Raw genomic sequence first — 6,636 nt, forward strand, 5'->3', positions numbered from 1 at the left:
TGTAAAGGGTCATTTCACAGTACATCATATTTAATAGATGAATTTTTTTTTTAATTTAGTTTATTACTCGAAGATCTATTTGATCAGAGTTTCGCTTTTTTTGTTTGCTCAAAGCTATATTATCCCTTTTAATTATGGACTAATCTACTTATTCGCGTATTTTATCATCTTTCTCACAGTCCATAGGTGGTTTCTTCTAACTTAACTTATCATATTTAATAGTTTATTTTGTGAAATTGAGCGGGGTTTGGTTTTTGAATTGTTAATGGAGTGTCAAAAATAGTAGACACTTGTGTCATTTATGAATGACATCAGTATAATTATGCTCTTGAAAACCAATACATAAGGTTTATTTAGCTGGTTTTGTAATTAAGCTAGCATTCTGCGTTGATTAATTAATTAACTAGCTTCGCTAAAGGATTTAACTAAAACTGTAAATCTCTACACTGAGTTTTGTCAGAGAGGATAGGGATGCAACGGTTCCATTTTTTTGGACTATCTCGGTACCGGTTCTTAAATTTTCGATTTATCGGTTCCGGTTCTTAAATTTTTGATTTATAGGTTCCGGTTCCTAAACGGTTCCAGTGTGTTTTAATATTAAATACACAAAGGGGCGTAGGAATGGTTGTAGAGGGGTACAATGTACCCCTAAAACTTGGAAAAGGTTGGAAATGGGCGTCAAAATTTATCACTTAATGTTTTTGTTAAGCGACTTCCACTTGTGCCGGGCTTTACCCGCTGAAGAAAAAAAAACTAAAACTACTGCGAATTGTGTGTACGAGTCTATTTTCACTTTCCCTAAGAAATAAATCGACAATTAGCCAGTTACCTACAAACGCACCTAGAGCTATCTGATTTAAAAATACGTTTTTCTTGCTTTTTTACTGTGGATAAAATCATAAAGATAGGCTTTGTAACCCTTCAGGTTCACCTTTCCCACAGGCATACTGATTTTTTTTATTTACTTTTGTTAATAGTGTTATTTTCCTACGCTTTCGACTCACGCCACATGATTCTAATATAAATAAAAAACCCCGCCTTCTAGAAAATTACTGGTTTTGACCATCTTGTTACAATGTTAAAGTTATAATCCCCCCTTTTCATAGTAATGATTAATTAATCCACACGCTCGATACATCAAAGGAACGGAAATCTCCACCCCGATAAAAATTATCCCAAAGTGATTAAATTAATTTACAATTAACATTAACCTTAAAATTAAATAACTTCGGAACGACTTGTTGGAATTAAGTGAAATTTAGATGGATCATAGCAAATGATCTACCCTCGCCCTTAAACATAAAATTAAGTGGATAACTTAAATAGTATAGGTCAGATAAATTATAAACTAAATCCCCGCCTTCCACAAAGCTAATATTTAATCCGTCACCAATGTGGTGCTAATAAAAGGCTTGCCTCTGCGTGGCCCAGTATTTCCCAATATACGTAGACTTGCTGGCACGGACATATAAAAGACCTCCAACAATCACGAAGCACGCCCGGGGTAGGTCTACTTTAACTACTTAATACCCTCAGCGGACCGCGACTCCATAGATATATTTTCGAATGGCTATTCTCCGTTCGGCTTCCAGGTAACTCTAAAGAGACCAGAGAAGCGAATTTGGCCTACTCCGAGTCTCCGAGATCGAGACCACGTCCCCCGCCACAAGAACTAGTAGTACCACGACCGTATTCCCCCGCTTATCCAGTGTCAAGGGCAGAATTTCAACCCCGGATGTTTTCTTCAAAAACGAAAGTAAAAGTAACCGAAAGACCTCTGACCCCCCCCCGCAACCACGTGAAGCCAACCACGAGCGACCTTTATAAAGAAGGGAAAGGCCATCATACGTCACTTGTAGTATCCATAAGCCAACGGATAGTTAACCAATGACCACTGGAAGTCACCAATAATTTTTGTTTGAACCCCGCCCCATATCCGTTAAACAAAACCGGGGAACAAGACCGAAAAGAGCATCTTGCGAGCCTGGAAAGAAAAGTAACAAGACTATCCGGAAGTCCAGCGGGACCCACGATATACACCTCCGCTAGAAGTCCGGAAAGAAAGGTACCCAGATCACCCTCGCATCACAGGACCAGGCCCTCGCAATTCCATGGCGATAAACCAAATTGCCCGTGAAAATCAACCAGCTAGATTCCATCGAAAGCCATCCGACATCAAAAATCCTTTCCAATGCCTAACCGGAAACTCCAGAATCAAAATCCCTGACGTATCTACATCCCCGCCAACGCCCCCGTCTTGAAGTTCGACGTTGAAATCCGGACGTCCTTGCCGTCTAGGAGCAACAAACACAAGGAGAACGCAGCTAGCCTTTAAACACGCTAACGAAGGGTTGTGTACGAATTTCATTGGACGAGCGTCACGAGCCTTTACGCTGAACGTTTTACGGGCGGGGGGAAGACAATTTCCGAATTTTCCCCTTCCGACGGCAGCAGGAACTAAAGCGTCTAGCCAATGAAAAACGTACGCAAGAAAATCCACGACTTTTGACGGGTTGCGTTCTCCTTGTGTGGGGTGTTGTGTTTGTTGCTCCTAGTTGCCGTAATCGAATCGAACTGTCAAATCCCACGCCCGCGAAAAGAAAACCACGTGTGTGAGCATCTTGCACAATCCGGACCCGAATCGTACCGTAACTTCCGTAAGTTCCGTAACGAAGTGCTACAACGTCCCTGAGAAAAGCAAGCTGACGAGCCAAAAATAACCAGTGATGAGTACAATTTTCCGTTCTTTTCCTCCCCCCGTAGATACCTAGGGTCAGAATCTATAGTAGCCAGTAAAACGACGGGAAGAATTCCCAAAATACAAAGAAGCAAAAAGGGTTTTCCCCTAGCATTGCCTCATCTCGTCGACGAGGGCATGATATTTACAATTGATTGACGTATCATTAATCTCTAATGTACCATAAGTAATCTGAAATCGTGCTAATATCGGCGGCGGACGCCTTCGTGAATACATGGAACTAATCAACGCTAATCCCCTAGGCAGTGCTTCCACTTCCAAAAGATCATTTTACCCAGACATAAGCTGAAAAATACCCACTTTTACCCTTTCCAAATTTCCAAAATACCCTTAAAATTCCCACAAGAATCAAACAATAAAATACCCACTTATACCCATTTTTAATTTAAAAATACCATTAAAATTCCCATAAAAAACACCGATTTAAAAAATGTAGTTTAATTATCACAGTTTTTACCTCTCCGAGGGGACAAAGTCCCCTAGGAGGGGTTATACAACGACCGTGTCTGTCTGTGGGTGGGTCTGTGGGTGTGTCTGTCTGTCAGGACTGCGAACGCGTTCGCATTTTCGGTGCAAAGTGTAATCACTGCGTACGCAGTTTCTCAAAGGGTTGGCAAAACCACCGTGTGACGGTGAGCGTTAACGGATGCATTTGCGGTTTGGTTTGGATGGTGTTTTTTCGCTCACCGTCGTGACGGTTTGGTGTATTACGGTTTTTGTAATGTTTATGCGTAGGTTGTGAGTGTTGAATTTGTTGTGTTTGTGTTCTGATGGATGTGCATGTTGAGTCTGTTGTGTTTATATGGGCGTTTTCTCTCCAACTTCTTCTTAATGACTTTGGGACGGACCGAGTGCTGAGTGTAATGCTACCTCTCAACGTCCAATGGCAGGGTTTCCACCAGTTGTACACGGTATTCGTCTTAGTATCAATTTGCGATCGCATCGGGCGGGATTTGAACCCGAGACCTCCTGATTGACAGGCGGACGTTCTACCACAGAACCACCGACACTTGTTACGTCTTATTGAAAATTAGACCTTCAGCTTTATCGGAAGCGTATTTAATAGAGTACGAAAATTTGGTTTAATTGAAATAGAATTGAAATTGAAATTATTGCATCGAAGAAATTCTAATTTAGCGTTTCTCTATTGATTAAAAACAAATGCGCCACCCAGGTTTCGAACCCAGACCATTCGGCTTGGCAGTCGAGCGCTCTACCACAGAACCACCGATAGCTGCTTAGATTCACTGAAATTAAGACAGGCATCGTAAGCATAATAGGTAATAAAGTCTTTTTTTATTAATGAATTTATGAAGGCCTAATCTGGTATTTTTTAAAGGTTAAATCTTGTTTTAGCGCAGTCAGCCGAGATTAGAGGGTTAAAAGGTAGACCCTGTGGGTGGTCCACTTTCTTAACGACCTATATATAGTTCTGTTAATTCAAAGGAGATAATTTAACGTTAATTGCTTTAAAAGCTGGCGGTTAGTCAAGTGGCTCTCTGTGCTTTGTTGATGGTAAGGTTTTTGCTTCTTGTAAATACATTTGGTGTGGATATTTGGATATCTACGATTTCTAACGCAGTCAATGATTTCTTGGGTGTGCGAGTCATTATATGATATTGGAAATTGGACGGCATTGGTCTTTTTCATGTGGTATGCGTCACAACGTCAACAGGAAGTGAACGAGTCGTCCACTACCAGATATCTACGGTATCTTCATCAAGGGCGAGTGTTGAAATAAAATGAGCGTTAAAGATGCGGCAAGTATTTCGTAAGCGAGTAATTCCAAAAAGCCTCTGTAGATATTTCATTAAAATTTGCTTCGTATTATATTTAACTGATAAACTTGTTCCGTAAAAGGGTTTAATTCAATTGTGCATTGTTATAGTACGTCTAACTTACTGTTGTAACTACTTAACTTATGATATTCTGAATAAATTAAAATTGGTCGTTTCGTCTCAATTATTTTAATTATAATTAAAATTTTATACCGGGCGGGATAGAAATGGGTTAATATTTTTAACAAATAACTCTAAATTGCGGAGATATATCTTTAAGGGTTATCTCGAGAAATTAATACCACTAGGGACAATTCTTCCGAGGAGAGGTATATTTTGGCTTGCCAACTTGTTTTCTTTAATTTTTACAAAGAAAAAGACACTAATATTTATGGTAGGTATGCAATTCGCTATATTAGGGACGAAAACAATATTTTTGTCTGCTCCAATCGGCAAAGCTGACAACAGAGAAAGAACCTAAAAAGGTCTCGACATAAGCAAAACCAGTTTTTTACTTACGGCCAACTTAGTTACACTTTGTCAAAAAGGGAAATTATATTTCATGGTAGATTATTTTCAAAATTTTTAAATACCCTTAAATTTCCCATGAAATGTTCAAAATACCCTCATTTTACCCATTACCCTCAATCTCGAAAAAAAATCCCTCTCGAGGTCCATTTTACGCGAAAAAGGGTAAAATACCCTCAAAGTGGAAGCACTGCCCCTAGGATTGTGTGCAAAAACGTTCTTACGACTTTTTCATTTGTCTGGAGCAGTCTGAGCAGACGCTAGATCATAGGCGTAATCAGGGTTGGAAATAAGGATATTTTTTTAGTAGTCATTCTGATTAGCGAGCCTCCTATCTTAATTTATTTTAGTAGTCACTGACTAGTGGGGGTAAAATGGGGGTATAAAAACCAGAAGGACAGCGAACATTTTGTTTTTCCCGCAGAATTAAAACAGGAATTTATTATCACTATTCACAATTTTTTTAAAAATAAAATGGGATTGATGAATGAAGAATTTATGATACTCCATATTAGTCATTATTTATGAATATTTTTCACTAGTCTAATTGACTAGTGAGCCCCCAGATTTCGATAATTTTAGTAGTCACGAGCATTTATTTTAGTAGTCAAATGCCATGACAATTAGTGCCTTATGTCCAGCGTAAACTCGGAGAAGCTAGAGCCGTTACGCCACCTAGGCTCGTTTCGGTTGCGATATTTGATATTTCCAGGCAAAAGAAAAAATAATAATAACAAAATACAGAAAAATAAAAAGAACATATAACAAAAAGAACACAAAGAGGTAATAGCAAATAATGACGGGAAATCAAGGGAGACAGTAAAAATTTGATCCAGAGCTTCAACGGTTTATTACTGTCTAACTGCAATTTTGGCCCTTGGTTTGTTCAATTTAAAAAAATTACCCCAGGTTGTGAACCCCACATTTAAGGGGGAAAACGTTAAAGTTAATGTCTTAAAGCCGTTATAGAAAAATTTATGGAGTAAAGCCAATTAACATAAATTATTGATTTTGAGGCAAATATGGATGGTCTGCATAGAGATTGATTTTAAACGAGAAGGGGCAGGGGGCTTTTCGAATTTACTAACGAGTTTGGAAAATTGGTTTTGCGCTTTTCGAAAAGCAACAAGATCGGTTGGTAAATGTGGGAACAAAAATCGATGATGGCCTTGATGGGAAGGGCAAGCGAATTATACAGTTGTTTTACAAGTTTGGGAGACCGAAAATTAAGACACTGAACACACCCTTTTTGCGACTCTATTAGTGTGAGCGAAGAAATTTAGGCTGGGGTCTACATTAACTTCAAGGTCATGTTCGGAGAGAGTGGATGTAAGTGGGGTACCATTAATGGTATACACGAAATTATTCATCTGACACCCTAAATGCAGAACTGAGCATTTGCTAGTGTTAAAGGCCAACCCATGTTATTGTTATTATGCTACTTGTGGTATACATATATATAGTTTCCAGTTGGGACTTTCGTAATGTACTTTTTATAGGGCGGTCCAGTGTCATTGAATTTTTAACAGCAAGAGCTTCCCTCTAAACGACCGAGACTGAGAATTATTGAAC

The sequence above is a fragment of the Leiobunum rupestre genome, chromosome 9, assembly GCF_980474605.1.
Source record: "Leiobunum rupestre chromosome 9, qqLeiRupe1.1.hap1, whole genome shotgun sequence".
Lineage (NCBI taxonomy): Eukaryota > Metazoa > Arthropoda > Arachnida > Opiliones > Sclerosomatidae > Leiobunum > Leiobunum rupestre.